The sequence below is a fragment of the Macaca fascicularis genome, chromosome 13 (genome assembly GCF_037993035.2).
Source record: "Macaca fascicularis isolate 582-1 chromosome 13, T2T-MFA8v1.1".
Classification (NCBI taxonomy): Eukaryota; Metazoa; Chordata; class Mammalia; order Primates; family Cercopithecidae; genus Macaca; species Macaca fascicularis.
In genome coordinates this window covers 51,926,477-51,950,536 of record NC_088387.1, presented here as the reverse complement: position 1 = coordinate 51,950,536, position 24,060 = coordinate 51,926,477, and the positions used below count along the sequence as shown (strand labels likewise).

General features: G+C 45.7%; 1 long non-coding RNA gene across 28 annotated transcripts in view; it reads right to left on the bottom strand.

Annotated features, from left to right (window-relative positions):
* The window catches only part of LOC141408332 (uncharacterized), a 138,627-nt gene that overhangs the window by 22,534 nt on the left and 92,033 nt on the right, over positions 1 to 24,060 (bottom strand). For 12 of the 28 annotated variants that reach the window (XR_012422253.1, XR_012422271.1, XR_012422252.1 and 9 more), the window contains 4 exons: positions 14,922 to 15,015; positions 14,735 to 14,831; positions 13,698 to 13,967; positions 7,700 to 7,893 (listed from right to left, as the gene is read on the bottom strand). This is a non-coding gene — a long non-coding RNA (uncharacterized lncRNA). Of the gene's footprint in view, positions 1 to 7,572; positions 7,894 to 13,697; positions 13,968 to 14,734; positions 14,832 to 14,921; positions 15,016 to 24,060 lie in introns of those variants that run through there. The other 16 variants (XR_012422287.1, XR_012422282.1, XR_012422288.1 and 13 more) reach the window with 3 other exon arrangements.

The window sequence follows — 24,060 nt, the reverse complement described above, 5'->3', positions numbered from 1 at the left end:
AACAAAGTGAGATCTCATCTCTACCAAAAAAAAAAAAATTTAGCCAGGTGGCACATGCCTGTAGTCCCAGCTACTTGGGAGGCTGAGGTGGGAAGATCACTTGAGCCCAGGAGTTCGAGGCTATAGTGAGCTATGATCTTGCCACTGCACTCCAGCCTGCACCACAGTGAAACCCTGTTTCAATAAATAAATAAATAACAAATAAATGGTTGTCTCAGAGCTGAACAGGGACTGGAATGGGAAGGTCTTGGGACCCCGTGTAGGTAGGACACTTACTGACTGGGTGCCACCTTCAGGTAGCAGAGTTCCCAGGTACAGCTGCTCTGAGGCCAAGGCCTCCCATTCATTCATCCAACAAATACTTATCAAGCACCTACAATGTGCCAGGCACTGCCCTAGTCTCTGGGGGTACACTATGACGAAGAGATTTAAAACTTCTGCCACACTGGGGAGAATGTGGAGAAACTGGAACCTGTGTGCATTGCCAGTGGGTATGTAAAGCGGTATACAGCCACTGTGGAAAATGATATGGTGGTTCCCCAAGAAGTTAAACATAGAATTACCATATGATGCAGCAATTTCACTTATTTAGGTATAGACCCAAAAGAACTGCAAGCAGGGATTCAAACAAATATTTGCACACCCATGTTCACAGCAGCATTATTGGTTTGCAATAGCTGAAAGGAAGAAACAACCCAAGCGCCCACGCATGGCTGAACAGATGAACATGTGGTACAGTTACACAATGGAATATTATTCAGCCGTAAAAAGGAATGAAGTTCTGACACATGCTACAACATGGATGAATCTTGAAAACATTATGCTAAGTGAAAGAACTAGACATAAAAGGACAAATACTCTATGATTCTACTTACATAAGGTATCTAGAGTAGTTAAGTTCATAGAGACAGAAAGTAGAGTGGTGGTTGCCAGAGGTGCAGGGAGGGAAATGTTTAGTGGGTAGTGGGAGTTAGTGTTTAGTGGGTAGAGGGTTTCAGTTTGGGAAGATGAAGAAGTTCTGAAGAGGAATGGTGTTGATGGTTACATGATGTTGTAAATATACTTAATGTCACTGAATTATACACTCAAAAACCGTTAAAATAGTCAATTTTATGTTATATATATTTTACCACAATTAGAAACAAACAAAAACCTTCCCCATGGAACTTATGTTCTTCTGAGTTGCCCCAGATAAGAGCTTATAATGAAGAGTGGTGTTAACTCTGCCACCTCAAAGCAGGGGTCAACATGGGGTTCTGCAGAATAGTCTGGAGTAGGGTGGGAGGGGTCAGGAAGCCTGAGGTCACAAACAGGTTCCTCTCACTCTCTGTACCCAGAACAGCTCTCCTGTTACCAATTTTGAACGTATTCTGATAAAATTTTATTTGAAAAAAATGCTGCCACCACTAAAGAACTTTTTTTTTTTTTCCTAAACCATTGCCTTCCTTCTCTAAAACAATCACTGACTGAGAGACGCTTCCATGAAGAGTGAGCAGGCAGGGGCCACTTTGCAAGAATCTGCATGGGCAGGGGATAGGGCCCAGAGGGCAGGGCTCTCACAGCCCTGCCACCCTTCCTCTGGGCTGGAGGGTCAGTTATCAGATTTCTGGCTCCATCTCCTCCTGGAGGGCAGGGTTCTCGGCTGACTTACCTCTGGTCTTGCCCAGGGTGGTATATGGAAACGGCACCTGATTTTGGCATTGGAAACCTTGGCTCCAAGTCCTGGCTGGGCCTTTTATAAGACATTTAATGTCCCAGCCTGTTTTCTTAGCTGTAAAATGAGAATAACCCTGACACCACCCATCTCCCAGGATCAGACACAACACCACAGCACACCACAACACGGTGCTTGGCACAGAGGGGGTGCATGTACACGGGGGGCCTCAGTGTTCAGGCCCTAAGGCCCAGGAATGGGGGGCTGTGGGCCCCAGCTGTGCCCAGGAGGCCCTGGGGTGGGTCCCTGAGCCCTTGGAACTGCCCAGCCAGCCCTGCCAGTCCTGGCCAGTCCCGGCGCTCATTTGGGGCGTGGAGGGGGCACTGAGTGCACAGCCGCCCCCAGAGTAAACAGCCTGATGAGCACGGGACAACAAGATGCTGAAATGCTTCTGAGCCACGTCATTGTTTCAGAGGCCCTGGCCTGCCACCCCTGGGAGCCTTCCTAGGTCCCACCCAGGTGATGTGACCACACCCTGTGCTGCCCCTAACCCATCTCTGCATGTGACAATTCTGTGCCTTCTACGCTGGGCCATGACTTCTGGAAGGTGGGGACCCACCCTACTGGTCTTTACTCCCCTGGCACATAGACGGGGTTCAGTAACTGCATTTTGAATCGGCGGTGATGATGATGATGGTGACAATGACAGTTGCAGCAACTATTCAGCACATGGCCCTTGTCATGGGTGTGGCCACAGTGCTAAGAAACTTCATTTAACTCTTTTAACCTTCACGGAAATCCTCACAGGTGTGTCCTGTTGCCATGATCCTCATTTTTAATGAAGGCACTGAGGCGCAGAGAGCTTAAGTACCTTGCCAAAGGTCACACAAAGTGACAGAGGCAGGACTTGAACCCCAGTGTCTTGGTTTGCCCTTTTTATTTTTGTTTTTATTTTTATTTTTTTGAAACGGAGTCTCACTCTATTGTCCAGGCTGGAGTGCAATGGCAAGATCTTGGCTCACTGCAACCTCCACCTCCTGGGTTCAAGTGATTCTCATTCCTCAGCCTCCCAAGTAGCTGGGATTACAAGCCCCTGCCACCATGCCCAGCTAATTTTTGTATTTATATTAGAGATAGGGTTTCACCATGTTGGCCTGGCTGATCTTGAACTCCTGACCTCAAATGATCCACCCACCTCAGCCTCCCAAAGTGCTGGGATTACAGGCGTGAGCCACTGCAGGGATTTAAAAAAAAAAAAAAAAAAAAAAAAAAAAACATTGCTGAGCAAGTTTCTCTTCTCTGTCTTGAAATCTAGGACTAATAAATGGATTTGTCTCTGGTCATGCCACCTCTCCCCAGAAGTGCTGCTTTGGGGGCTCTGGCCAACCTGGATGACCACCCGTGGGGAACGTGACCACCTGCGGGGAATGTGACCACCTATGGGGAACGTGACAAGTGGGTTGTTTTCTAGGATAGAGTTGAGGGAGCTCTATTTTACATTTTCTCTACTGTTAGGGGCTTCATTTCACTCTTAATGATCTTTGTTCCACCTTTTTTTTTCCTCCCAGTGTGAGGACTATTCTCAAGGGAGGTACAGTTAGAAACAAAATGGGAACTGGGTACTTATTGTTCTCTCTACTCTGCGTCTTCCCCTAGCTGAGGGGAGTCGCTGCCTTGTCCATCCTCTTGCTCCAAACAGACCAATAAGGAAGCAAACAAACAACTTTGGTGCTGACCAGGATTCCTTTAAAATCGCTGCTAATTCTAGACTTTGGTCCTTCTGGACATTCTGACACACCCGAGGTATATCACAGCCAAGGCATCAAGCAGTGTGAAACCCCAGCAGGTTCACTGAAAACCTACACTCATCTGTCCTCCTTGGCTGCTGCCTGCCCCCTTCCTCCCCATTAAAATCATTTGCGATTTCATCATCAGAATCTAATTTCCACTCGGTGGAATGCTTATGCCTGGCAGGTTTTCCTCTACTCCTCACATTATTCTAATCCCACTGAAAAAAGAATTCCTTTAGGGAGCTTGTTGAGACCACCACTTTGATCAAGCCCTACTTCACTCTGGCCTTGGGGACATGTCACAGAGTGGCTTGTCTAAAATCTTTTCCTAGAACTTTGATATTGTTATTTTAGGTTATTATTGTGATTTCATGTTATTCTCCCCGCTTTGGGAGAAATGGTTTCATCATTTTGTAATTAAATTAGATTTGCAAAATGTCAACAATAGGATGTGCAATGCATTACACGTGCATAACGTAGTAATCTATTGTCAAGACAGAGACCTCCTGGTGAGGTGACAGAGTCCCGGGCCCCCCTGCCTTCTACTAGACCGTTACTTTCTCAGATGGTGAGGAATAAGTCATCCTTATCTAAGAATCCTTATCTAAGAAATACCTGGCTTTTCTTTGAGATCCCCTCACTGATTGAAGCACCCCTGCAATCACCCAGGGTGATTCACAGAAGCAGATCTGGGGACCACATGGCCAGGGAGCGGGGAAGAATCAGGCTACCAAAGACACAGACACTGGGCGCAGCCTGCCTCAGCGAGTGGGCTGCCCTGGCTTGGGCCATGTAGTGAAGAGGGCAGAATTTGTCCTTAAGCCCATGCCAGCCTACGCCTCCACCACTGCTCCCCAAACTGCACCCCTAGCCCAAATCTGAGTTGCTGTGTCCTGTCCCATGGCTATTTAGGCCATCCCACCAAGCCTGCCATCCCCAGGGAGTGTCCAGCTCAGAGTCCTCTCTCCATACCTGTCTCTAAGTATCAGCAAGCTTTCAGACTGGAAAGGATTTATTCACAAACTCATGCAGGTGAATAAAGGGGTCCAACAGTAAGGGAGACATTTTCAGCTGTGAAGCCAACTAGGGCTGTGTGGAGAGGACTTGCACCCTGAACCTGAAATCACAGTGGCCTCAGTCTCCAAGGTCCTGTGAGAAGCACGGCCGGCCCGAGTCAGAGCCACTCAACAGCATCTTATTCATCCAGAGTCACTGAGGTTCCCATCAATTACATTTTCTGAAAATGAAACTTGAATTGCCAAAACACTATTTTAACCACTATGAAAAGAAGAATCTTCCTAAAAGGGGGCCCATAGTCCCTAAACCTTAAACCTTAAACCTCTCCTTTTCCCACTGAAGTGGTCATCGTTATCCCTATGGAATGGGACAATAATGTGATTGTGTTTCTATGTGCTGTTTAATTACAGCCTTCCTTACAGCCTTCACTTTCCTGTTTTCTACAAGTCTCTCTCTAAAAACCACTTTCCACCAGCCACCCTTCCAGGCTGTTTCTTTTGCAGAGAGCTGGAAAATCAGACAGCATTCCTGTTAGGACAGTGTGCTCCACAGATGTCAGCGAAGCTTGAGGCCCACAGAGAAATAAGGCACTTGGTTCAAACGCAGGGATTTTGATTTAGCTATTTCTTAGGGTCTTGTTTCCAATACATTCCAGTTCACGGCTAAAATCCAAAGGCAGATGGGGCCAAGACTCACTTGCACATGGAATGCTCCTTGAATCTATTTCTCATGGTCCTCTGATTGGTAAGATGTTTCTGTCGTCGTGACACTATCAGGCAGGAGCTCCAGGGCTTGCTCTGCTTCTATTTGTTATGTGTAGCCCTGCTAGATGAGCAGCGTTGTGAGACCCCTAGACCTGAGAGGTCCCATTAAGAGGAATGAGATCAAGAGAGATGAGATGTGCAGCCTGTGTCCCTGACTCTGACCTGGCATCCTTCTCTTTGGTGTCTTGTGTGTTCTATAGATTTCAATCTCCTGACACAGGTTCCGTGGCCATGGCCATTTTACAGCACGACCAATGGAGCAGTGAGAGTGTGAAAAGAGCAGGGCCCCTCAGGGAGACCACCTGGATGAGCTTGCTCATGTGCTAGCTCTTCAAGGAACCCAGGGTGCAGCGTGTGGGCAGTACAGTAACGGGCATCCTGGGCTGTGTTTGGAGCTGCTCTGAGTCAGGCAGGGCTGGCTGTCACAGCTGGGGCGAAGATGCAGCCAGGGTCTCACTCTGTATTGCTCACTCAGTGGGTTGTGACTTGCTACTGGGTCATGAAATCAATTTAGTGGGTCACAACCAGCCTTTCTCTTTAAAAAATAAACAGAATAGGACAGGGGTGGTAATCCCAGCACTTTGGGAGGCGGGCAGATCACGAGGTCAGGAGATCAAGACCATCCTGACTAACATGGTGAAACCCCATCTCTATTAAAGATACAAAAAAAAATTAGCTGGGCATGGTGGCGGGCACCTGTAGTCCCAGCTACTCAGGAGGCTGAGGCAGGAGAATGGTGTGAACCTGGGAGGCGGGGCTTGCTTGAGCCAAGATGGTGCCACTGCACTCCAGCCTGGGCAACAGAGCGAGACGGAAATAAATAAATAAATAAATAAATAAAATAAACAGAATATCCAAGTGCATCACATGTAGTCAGGGTGAATATTATTTTGACAAAACTTTTGCAGCTGGGCACAGTGGCTCACACCTGTAATCCCAGCACTTTTGGAGGCCGAGGCGGGCGGATCACGAGGTCAGGAGATCGAGACCATCCTGGCTAACACAGTGAAACCCCATCTCTACTAAAAATACAAAAAAAAAATTACCCAGGCGTGGTGGCGGGCGCCTGTAGTCCCAGCTACTCGGGAGGCTGAGGCAGGAGAATGGTGTGAACCGGGAGGCAGAGCTTGCAGTGAGCCGAGATTGTGCCACTGCACTCCAGCCTGGGTGACAGAGTGAGACTCCGTCTCAAAAAAAAAAAAAAACTTTTGCTTCAGTGTTATGTATCCATACATTGAGGTGTGTCCTGGTTGGGACAGAAGATATCTTTCTCACCATGAGCAGTGGTCAAAGAAGTCAGAAACAAGTGGTTACATGCACATCCATCCTGCAGCTGATCTTCCTGAGACCCATCCCTGCCACCTCACCCCCAGCTGGGAAGCCAAATGGAATTTGTTCAGGGCCCTAGAATTAGCCTCACCTGGAAGGGACAGAGGAGTCTGGGAAGCCTTCTTGGAGGAGGTGGGGCTTGCTGTGGTGGGAGCAGGGAGAGGGACGCAGGGCAGAAGGGAGGACAGGAACAATGGTCCCAAGGTGGGAAGAGCTGGAAGAAGGAAGCCTGGAAAGGCCTGGGAGGAGCAGTACTGGACACCGCCTTCTCATGCAGGCAGAATGAGGGCTGAGTCCAGGGTTGGAAGGGAGAAAGAAAGCTCATTTGGTTTCAATGTGGAAACAGCCAAGTAATCTTCTACTTGATGCCTGCTTTTGTAGATGGTTAGAATCATCCTTAGTTAAGAACCAAGGCCTCCTCCTCCTTTATTCCAAATCCCTCTGGGGAGCACTTGGTAGTGGAGCAGTCAGGTGAGGTATCAGGCCTAACATCCCTAGCTCTCACCGACCCAGAGAATACAACTTCATAGTGCCTGCTTTCCATTTTTCAGTTTAAATTACAATTTTAAGGTGGGATGTGGAGGTTCACCCCTGTAATCCCAGCACTTTGGGATGCCAAGGAAGGATCACTTGAGCCCAGGAGTTTGAGATCAGCCTGGGCAATATAGGGAGACCCCCGTCTCTCAAAAAAAAAAAAAAAAATTAGCTAGGTGTGGTGGCACACACCTGTGGTCCCAGCTACTTGGGAGGCTGAGGTGGGAGAATTACGTGAGCCCAGGAGGTCAAAGCTGCAATGAGCCATGATCACAGCACTGCACTCCAGTGTGGATGACAGAGTAAGACCTTGTCTCAAAAAAAAAAATCAATTTTAATTCATTAAAATGAAAAAATCCAGTTCTTCAGTCACACTGGACACATCTCAAATGTTCAATAGCCACATGTGGCCAGCAGTTACTGCATGGAACAGCACAGAGAACATTACTATCATCATGGAAAATTCTAGTGGGCAATGATGTTCTAGAACAAGGAAATAAATAATTTATTCATTCCCTCAGGAATGCAACATCTTTCGTTATTTCTATGACACCTGAAATTCTAAATGCAAATGCTTCTGAGAGAGGCACTGGAATGACTTAAGTTCTTACCAAATAGTAACTGGTTGATATCAAGGGTCCAAAGAAAGCCACCATCTAAGGAAACCATCCACCTGAGGCTGACAGTATGGGGGGTGCAGGGATGTCAGACGGTCAGATACTGTCCCTAACCAGAGATGCTGTCCAAGAATGCTGATGGATAGGGTTTAAGCACCTCCATCAAGGAGTGTGGAAAACTGTGTGACCTGTGAAGAAAGAAAATGACCCAAAGTTAGTATTCATCTTCAGATGAGGGGACAGTTTATTTTCCAACAGTCCTCAGCAGGGGTTATTACATGAGAAACAAGCTCTTCTCTATTTCTAGGTAAGGCAGAATAAGAAGTGGACACACAAAGAAGCTGGGTGTGGGGCTCATACCTATAGTTCCAACACTTTGGAAAGTTAAGGCAGAAGGATGGCTTGAGCCCAGAAGTTGAAAGCTACAGTGAGCTATGATCACACCACTGCACTCTAGCCTGGGTGACAGAGCAAGACCCAGTCTATTTTAAAAAAAAAAAAAAATGGATGCAGGCCTTTGCAGAGGAGGATGCTTGTGAACTTGGCTCTCCTCTGCCCTCCACATTTTACTCAAAGACCAAGCCCATGGCTTTATCCATCTCCTCCACACCAACACCTCCCAGAACCATAGTACTGACCTAGGCCTAGAGATCTAAATACTAACTTATCCTCACCAGGAGCCCAAAAGCAATTGTGACAATCTCTGTGCTCTGCCCCCACCACTTCTCTTCCTGTAGTCCCTACCCTGGCTCATGCTCCACCACCCTCATCCAAGTCAGCACCTGTGAGTCACCCTGGGCTTCTCCTCCTTCCTCCCTCCCCTGTGCAAAGTCACGTCTTGGCCACCTCTCCCATCTGCCTCAAGTCAGCCCTGCTCTCCTTCTCACCAGCCCTGCCCCACCTGTGGCCTCCTCCTGCCACACCTGCTCTCTGGCAGGAGCCGCCTGCTGACTTCACTGCTTCCAGTCATGGCCACCTCCAGCCCAGTGGCACTGAACCACAGATGAGCAACAGAATGACCTGGGGAGGCGCTTAAAATCTAGATCCTGACTCAGTTATCTGGCCGGGTCAAGCGTGTGTATTTTTGCAAAAGTGCCCCAGGTGATTCTGACACATACTCCTAGTTAAGAACCACGGGTACAGCCGCCTCTTCCTGGTTGTTATTAATAACAAGAGAAACAACAATTGACATTTTTTTGTGCACTTACGTGCACTGCCTCATGTAATCTTTATGACAACTCTATGAGGCAGGAGCTGTCTTCTACTCCCATTTTACAGTTGTTGAAACTGAGGCATAGAAAGTCCCATGGCTAGTGAAGGGCAGGACCAGCTCATGACCAGCCTGACTTCTAACCGCTGTGCTCTCCATACCCCTTCATAAAGCCGAAATTCATACATGGCTCCCCTCCTCACACCATTTCCTGATAGTTCTAGGAAAAAAAAAAAAGCAGTTTGGGGACACATTTATGATTTCCCTCTCCACCCAACCTCCTACCAATAGCTTCTTAACGCTAAAAGAAGTCTCTTGATCAGGGTCGTGGGGATATAGTGAATATCTATGTAAAAATTCACTGAGATGTATGCTTAGGATTTGTGACTTCATGTTTGTTATTCTCCAATGAGAAAAGGCCTTTAAAAAGTCACTTAAAAAAGAACCTAGCAAATCTGAAACAGAGAAAAATATGCATCTGCTAAAGAAACTGGGGAAAGGCCATAAAAATACTAGCAACTGTGAAGAATTCTTTCTGGCAATAACACAGGTAAGAATAGGCTAGGAAAAGATCCCCAGAGCTAACCCACAGGAAATGCTCGAAAGAAACCAGTCTGGGAGAGGGCACTGACTGGAGGCAGGGCCCCGGGCACAACTGACAGGAAACCCCAACACAGTGGGCTTGACGGCAGTCAGGCACAGGTCAGAAGCCACAGCAGTAACAGCAGCAGCAACACAGGGACTCTGAGGGCCCACAGGACTGTCTTTGGGCCAGGGGCTGGGGGCTGCCCCAGGTGGAGGTCAATGACAGTGAGTTAACTCCTTAACTTTCACAATTCACAAAAATACTACAGATTCCATCTAGATTAATATTTATTTTATTTTTTGGAAACAGGGTTTCACCTAGCCCAGGCTGGAGTGCAGTGGCTAGTCACAGGTGCAATCGCGATGCACTACAGCCTTCAGCTCCTAGGCTCAAGCATTCCTCCTGCCTCAGCCTCCCAGGTAGCTGAGACTCTAGGTGCACACCACTGTGCCTAGCTACATTAAGATTTAAATTTAAAAAAAAAAAAACACTAAAGTATTGAGATAGTTTGTGTGAATATATTAATATAAATTCTGTAGCAGAAGAAGTATCCCTGAAACTGACATAAAGACAGAAACAATGCCTGTAATCCCAGCACTTTGGGAGGCCAAGGAGGGCAGATCACTTGAGCTTAGGAGTTCAACACAAGTCTGGCCAACATGGTGAAACCTCGTCTCTACTACAAAAATACGAAAACTAGCCGGTGTGGTAGAGCATGCCTGTAATCCCGGCTACTCAGCAGGCTAAGGCAGGAGAATCACTTGAACTCAGGAGGCAGAGGTTTCAGTGAGCTGAAATCGTGCCACTGCACTCCAGCCTGGGAGAGAGAGAGAGACTCTGTCTCCAAAAAAAAAAAAAAAAAGACAGAAACCAGCCCAGTCCTAGTGATCCAAATACCAGTGACCTATCCGGCCAGGAGCCTCCACGCAACAATGCCAAAGGGAACTGTCACGATTTCTGCACCCCACCCCCACCACTCCCCTTCCTGTAGTCCCAATCCTGGCTCATCCTCCACCTGCTCACACTCTGCCCTCCTCCAGGTCAGCACCTGTGAGTCACTCAAGGCTCCTCCTCTTCCTTCCTCCCTCCCCCACTCAAGGTCACCACATCTTGGTCACCTCTCTCATCTGCCTCCAATTGGCCCTGCTTGCCTCTGCTCTAGCCCTGCCCCACCTTCGGCCTCATCCTGCCACACGTGCACTCTGGCAGGGGCCGCCTCCCTGCTGGCCTCCCTGCTTCCAGTCATGGCCACCTCCAGCCTCACGATTTGTAAAGCCTATATAGACTACCTTGATACATGGACATTTTAGATTCATGAATGCTTTAAACATGAACAAGACTAAATGACAAGTGACAATCTAGAATAAAATATTTGTAATACATGATAATTGGGCAAGGTGGCTCACACCTGTAATCCCAGCAACTGGGTAGGCTAAGGCAGGAGCATAACATGAGGCCAGATGTTTGAGGCCAGCCTCGGCAACATAGTGAAACTCTCATCTCCAAATAAAAAAAAAAAAAAACCACACACACACACACACACATATATGACAGACAAGGAGTTAATAGCCTGAATACATCTTTGTATAAGAAAAAAATAATATACCACACTAAATACTAACAACAAACTGCACAAATGAAGTGGGGAAAATGGAGAAATATATCAATAGAAAACAGATAACTGACTGGGCTCGGTGGCTCACACCTGTAATCCCAGCACTTTGGGAGGCTGAGGTCGGCAGACTGCTTGGGCTCAGGAACTTGAGACCAGCCTAGCCAATATGGTGAAACCCTGTCTCTACTTAAAATACAAAAACTATCTGGGTGTGGTGGGGGGCACCTGTAGTCCCAGTTACTCGGGAAGCTGAGGTGGGGGATCACCTGAGCCCAGGAGGTTGAGACTGCAGTGAACTGTGATCATGCCACTGCACTCCAGCCAGGGCAACAAAGCAAGACCCTGCCTCAAAAAAAAGAAAAAAAAGAAAAGAAAAGAAAACTAGATAAAGCACATAAGCAGATAATTCATCAGAAAGAATTACCAACGGTTGGCCTGTAAAAGAGTCCAAGTAATAAAAAGAAAAAAGGAAAAGGAAAGCAAACTAAAGCAACAATGATATACTATTTGTTTTTGTTTATCAAATTTGCAAAATTTCCAAAAATGCTAATCCCCAGTGTTGGGAAGGATGTAGTGAAGGAGGCACTCTCATAGGATTGGTGACAACAGCCTAAGTTGATACATCCTTCCTGGAAGGCGATTTGACAATACGTACTAAATCCTTCAAAGTGTGCATACTCCTTGATCTACTCTACTTCACTTTAAAAAAAAAAAAACACACTAAAGTATTGAGATAGTTTGTGTGAATATATTAATATAAATTCTGTAGGAGAAGAAAGTTTCTTTCTGAAACTGACATAAAGACAGAAACCATGCCTATAATCCCAGCACTTTGGGAGGCTGAGGAGGATGAATCACTTGAGCTCAGGAGTTTAAGACAAGACTGACCACATGGTGAAACCCCGTCTCTACTAAAAAAATACAAAAGTTAGCCGAAGTGGTGGTGCATGCCTGTAATCCCAGCTACTTGGGAGGCTAAGGCAGTAGATCCCCTTCTACTTAAGTGGATCAAAGTAAGGATGTGGCTGGGTTTGGTGGCTCACACCTATAATTCCAGCACTTTGGGAGGCCAAAACAGGTGGATCACCTGAGGTTAGGAGTTCAAGACCAGCCTGACCAACATGGTGACACCCTGTCTCTACTAAAAATACAAAAACATTAGCCAGGCATGGTGGCACATGCCTGTAACTCTGGCTACTCGGGAGGCTGAGGCAGGAGGATCACTTGAGCTCGGGAGGTGGAGGCTGCAGTGAACCAAGATCTCACCATTGCACCCCAGCCTGAGCAGCAAGAGCGAAACTCCGTCTCATAAAAATAATAATGATAATAATAATAAGGATGTGCACAGAGTCAGAATTACATATAATGGCCACAACTGTTAATAACCTAAAATGGCAATAAGAAGGGATTAGTTAAATCATGGTAAATTCGTAGTGAAATATAAGCGATCCATAAAAATTTCATTGACAAGAAAAAATGTTCACAACGTACTGCTGAGTATAAAAAGCAAGTCATAGAACAGACATACAGTATAAACCTATTTATGTAATAAAATATATAGGCATAGAAAAAATATCTTAAAGGATATAACCAAAACCATAGCAATGTGTATCTCTGACAAATATTAGCATGATTTTAAATTTTCTTTTTCTGTTTCCTACTTCTCTTGTAAGAAACATGGCAATGTGCACTGGCAGAAACCCTGCAGGTAATGCAGACCCCACCATACCCCCACCATTCCAACTACCTGGTGGGGGTCCCTGTCCAGAGCTGCCCTGTGGCTCTGAGCATTCGTACCCTTTGTATGAGACATAAATGCTATTTCTTTGTGCTGCCGTTTAACTTTTCAAGCTTAATTTTGCCTCCTCGATTTGCTGTGGTAAGACTGTGGGTAAGGTTTGTGTCTCACATTTCTTGTGTGTTCCTCTCACTGCCTACTACATAGCAAGTTCACAGCAAATAGCCTAAGCAAAAATGTGTCACTTCTGTGCCCAAGATCCTGTGGCATCTGAAAGAACCCAGTTCTAGGCCAGCTTGAGGCTGTATGTTGTGGGCTACCTGTCAATCTAGTTCTATGAAGATGCCTATTATGCCTATTATGCTGCTAATTACTGTAGAGTGATGGGGCTGTTTGTTTAAAGCATAGGTTATTGCCCTCACACCCAGAGGCAAAGCCAATCCTGTGGCATCCTGTAATTAATGAGCCCATAGTATTTCTTCCTGCCTCTAGTGCAAAGTTGGCTTTGATCCAAGGGAGTGCTTCCCCTCCATCTATAACTTCACATCTTTGCTGTTGGAGGCCTCTTCTGAGAAAGTACCTCCTTTCCTAAACTGGGGGCCTGGTCAGAATAGCCCTATGTCCCTGGTGTTCCAAGTCAGCTTCACCAGCTCTCCCTGGTCCTTCTGAGTGACAGAGTATGCTCTTAAGTCCAGGCAAATCTACTACCCAAGCAGCTCAGTTTATAGGCCCAGAGGCCAAAAGAACCCTAGAGACCACTGCAGGGGTGACAGAGGGTTCGTTCATTCAAATTCAACAAGTAAATGTTTATAGCTGTCGGTAATCTCTGCAATCAGCACTCACTTCAGTTAAATCCTCTGTAGAAAAATGAGTTAAATTCTCTGGAGAAGGAGTCAGAATCAGGGAGAGGCCAGACAACTGCCTCTTTTTCTCCTTGTGTATGTGTGAATGTGGCTGGTGTTCACAAGGTTCTTGAAGGAGTGGACGGAGAAGAGAAGTCCTGAAGCCTTTGCCATGAGCACATGTGAGAGGCTTTCTGGAGGCCAAGCCCAGACTTCCATCATGGGGACCTTGGCCACGGTACTTCACAGCTCTGTGCCTCAGCTTCCTCATCTGTAAAACAGGATGATCATAGAGCACCTGCCTCACAGAGTGGTTGTTAATGAATGTTAAGCAGTTAGAACAGTGCCCAGCCCAAGGTGAACAGGATACAAGTGTTTGCTACTATTAACAAAAGCAGAGGGAGCTTTTTGAAAATGTCATCTTTTGAGTCCCCTGAACACTCTCTTGCTCCTCTCTGTGAAGAAAGATTCCACACAGCCTGGCATGAGAGCAAACTCCCTTCCCATGAGCTTTAGAAGCCAAAGAAGTGGCCGCAGATGAGGTGGAAGACAGCTACTGGCCACAGAACATTCCTTTGGAAACTCTTCTCTAAGCAGCCCACCAAGGGCCTTGGGTGTTGAGAGAGTCCAGCCAGCCACGATGGCTGCCACAGGCCTAAAACAAGGGTTGTGCTGTAGTTTGAATGTTTCTCCCAGAAAGTATGTATTGGAAACTTAACTTCCAACGCAAGTGCTGGGATGTGGAGCCCGAGAGGTGATCAGGCCATGGGGCAGAGTAAATGAATGCCATTATCATGAGAGTGGGTTCCTCACAAAAGGACAAATTTGGCTCCCTTTTCTCTCTTCCACTCTTTTCGCCTTTCCACCTTCCACCATGGGATGATGCAGCAAAGCCCCTTGATCTTGGACTTCCTAGCCTCCAGTACTGTAGGAAGTAAATCTCTGCTCATTATAAATTGCCCAGTCTGCGATATTCTGTGATAGCAGCACGAAATGGACTAACACAGGGTGTTTGAGAGGAATCCCACACTGGCTTACGGGAGCGCCATCTGCCACAAATGGAGTCTTCTAAGGGCGAGGGCTGGCCAAGGCTCCAATTCTTGGAGGAAAGGTTTCTTTTCTGTAGCCTGAAAGTCTGAGATAGAAAAGCAGAAGAGGAATAGTGACCAACTCCAGATGGAGTCCTTCTTAAGAGGTGGGGTAGGCCAAGCACGGTGGTTCATACCTGTAATCTCAGCACTTTGGGAGGCTGAGGCGGGCAGATCACAAGGTCAGGAGATCCAGACCATCCTGGCCAACATGGCAAAACTCCGTCTCTACTAAAATACAAAAAATTAGCCAGGCATGGTGGTACGCACCTGTAGTCCCAGCTACTTGGGAGGCTGAGGCAGGGGAATCGCTTGAACCTGGGAGGTGGAGGTTGCAGTGAGCCGAGATTGCGCCACTGCACTCCAGCCTGGCAACACAGCAAGACTCCGTCTCAAAAAAAAAAAAAAAAAAAGGGGGGGGTGGGGTAATCCAGTGCTAGTCAGTTAGTTGGTCTCATGGCAGGATACTACTTCAGACACATCAGTATTTGCAAAGAAGATAGACTACACGAGTCATTAAGAAATATTTATGTTCTTATATGGTAGAATCTGTTCTTCCCTCCAAATCTAGACTTTCTGAAAGGAAGTTAAACCTCTTCTCATCTCCTGCTCCATCTCCTCACCTAAGCCTCAGCATTTTCTTGTTCAATCAACAAACATCTTGAGCCAGTCTTGGGCCTTAGGTGAACTGATGTCACTGGTCCCCATCTGTTGTTACCTGCTCACTAGGGCTCAGAATGCCACTGCCTTTTGTCTATTTTGTTAAATGTTGTACCCCCAGTGTTTAGAATAATGCCTGGCTCACAGTATGTGCTCAGCAAGTAGCTGTTAAATGAATGCATGAATATGCTGCAGTGTCCATCGCCCTCCCTCAAGCCCATGCCACCCTCACACAGAGAGGTTCCACTATGGTTTCTTTTTATTATTATTATTATTATTATTTTGAGTCAAGGTCTCACTCTGTTTCCCAAGCTGAAGTGCAGTGGCAATTGTAGCTCACTGCAGCCTGGACCTCTAGGGCTCAGGTAATCCTCCCACCTCAGCCTCCTGAGTAACTGGGACTACAGACACAAGCTACTATACTCTGCTAATTTTTAAACTTTTTGTAGAGACGGGGTTTCCCTAAGTTTCCCGGGCTGGTCTTGAACTCCTGGGCTCAGGCAATCTTCCCACCTTGGCCTCCCAAAGTGCTGGGATTACAGGAGTGCGCCACCATGTGCACCCAGACTGTGGTTTCTTTTATCAATGTTTTTTTTCCATTTCTACATCCACTTTTATCTAATTCTGTTGTCTTCCTGACAAGCATACCAAATTGTCAATTTTATTTGTCTTAAGTGTATTTATTAAAGTTACAGATTTTCTTGTTTTCTAATTCATTAACTACTTATTTTATCTTAATTTGTTCCAGTTCCTTCCTGTCAGTTTATTTTTTGTTGTCTTGCTTCTTGAGTGTCCAACTTGCTCAGTTAAATTCTACCTGGTTTAATAATAAAGCATTTAATTCTAAGCATTTTTCTTTGAGAATTTAGCTGAGCCATATTTAGTAAACTTTGTAGTGTCTTCAACATCCTTAATTTCTCCATAGCTTGTGACTGCATGTAGAGAAGGACAATCTATCCCACTACCCACCCCCAAACTTCACCAGCCATTCTCCTGTTCTTTGAGAGGGAAATTGGTATCTACTCATTGTTTATAAAAAGCTTTTTGTAAATATACCTTCAAGCCACTTCCCTTCATCCCAGATACCACCCACCCCTCAGCTCCTGTTACATAGAGACTCAGGAGTCATGGGGGAGAGCCATGTGCTGGGCACTGTCTGCCCTTCAATAGCCCAGGGTTTCTCAGTGTCAGCACTATTAACACTTTGAGCTGGATAACTCTTTGTGGCCAGGCTGTCCTGTTCATTGTAGGATGTTTAACAGCATCCTGGCCTCTTTCTACCCACTAGATGCCAGCAGAATATGCACATGTGCACGTGCACATGCCCCATGTGCGTACACATATATACACCCCAAGTTGTGACGACTAAAAATATCTCCAGACATTGCCAGATGTCCTGTCCTGGGGCTGGCGGGTAAAACTGTCCCTGTTTGAGAACCACTGATACAGTCCTTTAAAAGCCACAGCCATGGAGAAGTCAGGACACACAATCTTACCTCCCACTTCCGCAAAGGTCTGGCAGGACCAAGGCCTGGAGGTCCCACAGTGGGGCCCCCTGTGGTTAGGTGTAGGAGCTGCAAATGAGGCAGCGAAGGGGGCCAATTCTGTTTCCTTAGGTGGGTATAATTTTTCCCTCTTGCAGATGGAAAGAAAATAGGATCTAGGTGGCTTCTAGCTGGGAGGTACCTTCAAACTTAGGAGACCAAGAGGGTACAGGGGCAGGCTTCTCCAGCACCCAGTGGCCTTGGCCTCAGAGGGCATAAGAGGACACCAAGACTCATGGGAGCCCAGTCCAGCCCAGAAGGGAGAGGGCCAGATAGGATTCAGAGCTGAAGCCCTGGCCAAAGCAGACAGAACAGCCTTACTTCGTAGAGCCTCAGGGTACAAGAGCATCGGCAGCCCCTCTGTTCTCTGAAAGCAAGTGGGATCTGTACTTGGTCATAAAAAGATGCCCATTACTCTTTACATAAAATAACATCCTAATCATTCAGCGCTATTAACGTGTGAAATGCACATACCTTGACCTAGCAGGTACATTGCTATGAATGTATTTTATGGATATAACAGCACAAGTGCTCAGGGTCTACAGAGAAGCTGTGGCATACTAATCCAGAGTGCAGCCTTAGGGCCTGGCTGCCTGGGTTCAAGTCCCAGATCTACCACCTACCAGATATGTGATCTTGGGAAAGTTATTGACCTCTTTGCAACAGAGTTCCTTCATCATGAAGTACAGGCAGTAAAAGGACCTATTCCTTGGGCTGTTACTAAGATTATGTAACTTACCATATTCCAACAACATAGTCTGTGGTCAATAAATGCTAGCTAAAAATCTGGGAATTTAAATGCCAGTCATTGGTTAAATACATGTGGCATATTCATTCTGTGAAATACTGGGTAGCCATTAAAAGAAATGAAGTAGGACTATATCTACTTAAGCCGGGCGCAGTGGCTCACACCTGTAATCCCAGCACTTTGGGAGGCTGAGGTGGGTGGATCACCTGAGGTCAGGAGTTCTAGACCAGCCTAACCAACATGGAGAAACCCCGTTTCTACTAAAAAAAAAATACAAAATGAGCCAGGCATGGTGGCGCATGTCTGTAATCCCAGCTACTTGGGAGGCTGAAGCAGAATTGCTTGAACCCTGGAGGTGGAGGTTGCGGTGAGCCAAGATCGCACCATTGCACTCCGGCTTGGGCAACGAGAATGAAACTGTCTCCAAAAAAAAAAAAAAACAAAAACAAAAACCTATATCTACTTAAATAAGAACTTATTTAACAATAAGTAATAAATAAGAATATATATATAAAATAGAAAAATTGTGCTAAATTTTATAATAAAGATATACATACAGAAAAGTATATCTCATTTGAGGTTATTTGCATATAAAAAGAGCTATGCAGAAATAGCTATGTGAATTTAACTACATAGAAAGTTTCTAGAACCCTCAAGAAGCTCATTATATCTAGGGAGAGGGACTGGAGGACCAAGGAACTTTTGCTTTCTCCTTTGGTACTGTTTGAGTCTCCTACTATTAGCATGTATTTTTATTTATTTACTTAGAGACAAAGAGTCTCACTTTGTTGCCCAGGATGGAGTGCAGTGGTGCGATCTCAGCTCACTGCAACCTCTGCCTCCTGGGTTCATGCAATTCTCATGCCTCAGTCTCTCGAGTAGCTGGGACTACAGGTATGCTCCATCACGCCCAGCTAATTTTTGTATTTTTAGTAGAGACAGGGTTTCACTATGTTGGCCAGGCTGGTCTTGAACTCCAGACCTCAAGTGATCTGCCCGCCTCAGCCTCCCAAAGTATTGGGATTACAGGCATGAGCCACCGTGCCTGGCCTATTTAAAAAAAAATAATAATATTCATCTTTTTGAAAAGAATGAGATAGATTTATCTCATTCTTATTCATTCATTTCCACTGCTGTGGAAAATTTTTCAAGATTTATTAATTTTTTTAAGTGATAGAATATGAGTAATATAATACAAGTCACAGGAACGAATCTCCTTCAGAAATCCAAGTGTGCAAGAAATCAAGTTTTAGTCTATAACTGAACTCATTGATTATAGTAAGCTTCAAACTTGACAATAGAAAACTTAATTTCAGGTATGTCTGAAATCTCCAGAATACTGAGAAGTGCCAGGCATGGGGCTGCCGATGAAGTCAGCAGAGGCCCGGTCTGGCAGCCTCTGCTGCTCTGTGCCTCTTGGGGCAGCCAGGAACCTTGGATCAGGTTGCCTGTGTCTTCACAGCCTAGTCCAACCTTGTCCAATCCACAGCCTGTGGGCCACATGCAGCCCAGGACAGCTTTGAATGTGGCCCAATGCAAATTTGTAAACTTTCTTAAAACATTATGAGATTTTGTGATTTTTTTTTTCTAGCTCATCAGCTATTGTGTTAGTGTATTTTAGGTGTGGCCCAAGACAATGCTTCTTCTTCCAATGTGGCCCAGGGAAGCCAAAAGATTGGACACCCCTGGCTAGCCTTACCATGTGAATGCCTCTTTCTGGGACTGTAGTCCTGCCCCCAGCCAGACTGGGGAGGACAGGGCTAAAAGGGTTGGGGTCCTTTCCACTCCCAAGGAAATCCTTCTTCCATCGTTTCCAGTCAAGGCATTCAGTCTGTGCAAGAGAATCCTTGTCCTTTGATGAGCTACTCAGCAAATCCTGGAGTTGCCCTAAATGCTTAAGCTTTCAGCACACAAAAGCCAGAGATGCCTGAAGATTAATTCAGTTTTCTAACCTGAAAAGCTGCTCTGGAGGTAATAAGCTCCATCAATGTGAGGGCAGAAAAAGGGAAAATTCAGGGGAGAAAAAAATTAATTTCTCAGATACTATCCCAGCCACTCACATGCAAAGCAAAAAGTTTGAACATTTCCACCAAATAATTAATAGTGCCTACCTGTATGGTAGGCTTTAGAGAGGTGCAAGGAGAGCATTTATATATTAGTCTATATATTTCCAAACTGTTTGGATTTTTAAATGATGAAGCTGTATTCAGCACTGCTTATATAACTTACTGTTTTTTTTTATTTATTTATTTATTTATTTATTTATTTATTTATTTATTTTGAGATGGAGTCTTGCTCTGTCACCCAGGCTGGAGTGCAGTGGCATGATCTTGGCTCACTGCAACCTCTGCCTCCTAGGTTCAAGCGATTCTCCTGCCTCAGCCTCCCAAGTAGCTGGGATTACAGGCATGCACCATCCCGCCCCACTAATTTTTGTATATTTTAGTGGAGGTGGGGTTTACCATGTTGGGCAGGCTGGTCTCAAACTCCTGGCCTCAGGTGATCCGCCTGCCTCGGCCTCCCAAAGTGCTAGGATTACAGGCATGAGCCACCGTGCCCAGCCATAACTTATTATTTTAAATAAATAAATACCCACACATCTTTTGCCTCCAGGGGGACAATGCAGGCTACATCTGTCTAGTAAGCTGGTGGGCAGACCTTTGGGAAGCCTATTTTCATGAGGGGTAGAAGGGTTCTGAAGGAAATAACTCTAAGGGAAGAAGGAAAACAGGCACAACAAGCTGATCCAGAGACAGTTTTGTTCAACAGAAAGAACTGATTCTGGGCTGGACTGGTATTTGTAATTTAGCTGCATCTGTGGGGCAAAGCCCCCCGGCTCTATAAGGCAATGCAGGGACCAGCAGCCCCACAGCACTGCTCCTATAGGAGTGTCCATGACTCCCAGCAGGTATGGGGTACCTGATGGGTGTGGCTGTGTCCAGCAAAACTGATAGCTACATGGGGTGTGGTAGGGGCAAAGAGAAGTCACACAGCTGGAGGAGGGGAAAAGATGGGAAGGTAATGGTAACTGTCTAACCTTGTCCACTAGCACAGGGGAGTCACACACCCTGGGGATGCCTAAAATGCTCATGGGATGAGGGTGTGTGAACTAGACAGGGGTCTAGTTCCTATACTCGCAGGTAGGGGTAAGGGAGACGCACGAGTGGACAAGCTCTAAGTATGTGATAAGGGCACAAGAGTCCAGGTGTGTGTACAGGTGGGGAGAATAAGAGAGGGAGCCACAAAGTCTACAGGGGAGGGACCAGGAAGGTCTCCTCAACAGCTGACGTGGAGTGATTCACAGTTGGACAGATAGGCAGTAGGGATTTGCGTGGCAAGGGTGGAGGGCACAGGGAACTCCATGTGCAAAGGCCTGGAGCTGACAGAGCGAGCAAGCAGCGTTTGGGGGGAACTGAAATCAGTTTGGGCTGATGATAACGAATACAAGGGAGTGGTAGACAACAAGGCCACAAAGGTTGTGTTTCATGATAAGGAATTTGGACTTGATCCTGCAGGCAGTGGCGAAGCTCACAAGAGAAGTATTTAACAGGAAATTAGATGATCAAATTTTCCAGTAAAGTTTTTCACCACAACACTCTCATCTCTCTTAGTTAATTCCCACCCAGGCTGCAGTCTGAACGTGAGAGCTGCTTCCTCCAGGAAGTGTTCCCTGAAAACCCTCAGACTCAGCCCTCAGCCAAAACTTCTAGGGGTTCTCAAGCACCTCTGCCATCTTTCCCCACTGCACTGGGTCCTAATGACCTGTGCCCTGTCCTTTTCTCTCTTCCTTCATATGCTGTGAGTGCTGGAGGTCAGCACAGTATCTGTTGTGTCCTACCTATGTTGTATTCCCACAGCCTGCAGAGAGCCTAGTATGATAAGTACTCAATAAGTATTTATATAATGAAAAACACATTATCCTTAGTAAACTAATGCAGGAACAGAAAACCAACTACCACATGTTCTCACTTACAAGTGGGAGCTAAATGATGAGAACTCATGAACACAAAGAGAGGAGCAACACACACTGGGACCTCCTTGAGGGTGGAGGGTAGGGAGTTGGGAAAACGGAAAAGAGCAGAAAAAATAACTCCTGGGTACTAGGCTTAGTACCTGGGTAACGAAATAATCTGTACAACAAACCCCTGTGACACGAGTTTAACTATATAACAAATTTGCACATGTACTCCTGAACCTAAATTAAAAGTTAAAAAAAAAAAAAAGTGTGAGAAGATCACTCTCGTGGTTTCCAACCAGAACTGTAGAGTACAGGTTGAAAACAGGTGGCAGGCGGCCAGGAAGAAGACCCTTGCAATCGTTCAGGTGAGAAGGGATGAGTGCCTGAGCTGAGGCAGTGGTGGAGGGGCTGGAGAGCAAGGAGAGACTGGGAAAATGTTTAGGCGGCAAACTGATAGGCCAGGTGAGCAGAGGAGGGAAGGAAGGGAGCCAGATAAGGGAAGGAGGACTCCTGGGATTCTGGCTTAAGCGGTTGAACAGATGATGGATTAACCAAGACTGCCTATTCCGGAAGAGGAAGCAATGTATCAGGGAAGATGAAGAAACCAGTTTAGACATGCTTTGACTTGCCTGTAGAGCATACAGGTGGAAAGGTCTCTGGTGGAACCACAAAACGGGAGCCTGGGACAGACATGTGGATTGAAGATAGAGATTTGGGAGCTACCAGCCTGCAGGTGATGGTTGAAGACCAGGGAGGAAATAAGATCACCCAGGGAGAGGAGGAGGAGACGAAACAACAAGAATGCCAACCTGTAAAGAGTGAGCTGAGGAGGAGCCATGGAGAGAAAGGGAAGCATGAGAGAGGGAGGAAAAGCAGGAGCTGAGAGCAGCATCACTGCTAAGGGAGGAGCAGCTTCGGGGGCCAGCAAACAGAGTCCAACAGTGTGGAGAAACAGAGCCTGCCCAGGCCTCCATTTACAACTGAGGAAAATGAGGCCAAGGGAGGCTGATCAAGGGTGCTGGAGGCATGTGCCATTAGTACCCATGGTCATATAGGCCATGGCTCTCAAATTATGATTCCTGGACTCCTGGGTCCCCAAGACCCTTCCCAGGGGATCCAAGAGGTCAACATCATTTTCATAATAATACCAAGAGTTTTTCTGCAGCATTCCCTTTGCGGACATTTGCACTGATAATGCGAAAGCAATAGTATTTGGTGCCTTCTAGAGCCTTAATCAATGAAGAGGCACCAAACTGCACCAGGAGTCATAGTCTTCACCCCCACGTACTTGCAGTTCAACAGAAAGGCAAACTTCATGTAAGAATGTCCGTGATAGAGTAATAATTATTAATTTTATTAAAACGTATCCCTTGAATACATGTCTTATTAATACTCTGTACACAAAGCACTTCTGCTGAATACCGAAGCACTTGAAGCACTTACCTAATTGTTTGAATTGCAAGCTGACCTACCTGCTTTTTCATAGAACATCATTTATATTACGAAAAAAAAGACTAACAAACTATGATTATTCAGACTTGGGTATCTGGCAAACATTTTCTCAAAAATGAATGAAGCGAACCTGTCACCTCATAGAAAACAACTGACAGTATTTGTTGCCAACTGTAAAATTGGAGCTGCAAGTGAAGATTTAAAATTTTAGAAAATGTGTATCCATGTTGGTAGATACCTTAAGACTTCTTAACACCTCAAGACTTTTCTGATGAAATCAGTGGTAACACTGACAAATATTAATTTTTGGTATTACAGACTGAAATGTGCCTATATTTAGAAGATGTGTATAATTCACTGAACCATCATTTTCAAAATGACCAATGTATGATGTTACAAAATCAGGCATGAATAAAAAACCCATTCAAAGTGCAAGATAGAGCAATGAAGTTTACTATAGAAAGGTATGAGTTCACTGATATGGATTCAACTAATTTTTTACACATATTACAACTAATTTTTCAGAAACTGCCATTTGTCTAATTTTGATGACATACCAAAGAAGAGTATCCACCATGATCTAAAAAGGTTATTAAAATACTATTTTTTCCAACTCCAAATCTGTATGTAGCGGGATTTCCTTCATCTACTTCATTCAAAACAACATACATAACAGACTGAATACAAAAACAGATATGAGAATCCAGCTGTCTTCTACTACTATCATCTACATTTTTTTTGTTTTAGAGAAGACAGTTGTTTTTATAAAAAGTATGTTGGCTGAGCGCAGTGGCTCATGCCTGTAATCCCAGCACTTTGGGAGGCCAAGGTGGGTGGATCACTTGAGGTCTGGAGTTCAAGACCAGCCTGGCCAATATGATGAAACCCCATCTTTACTACAAAATACAAAAACT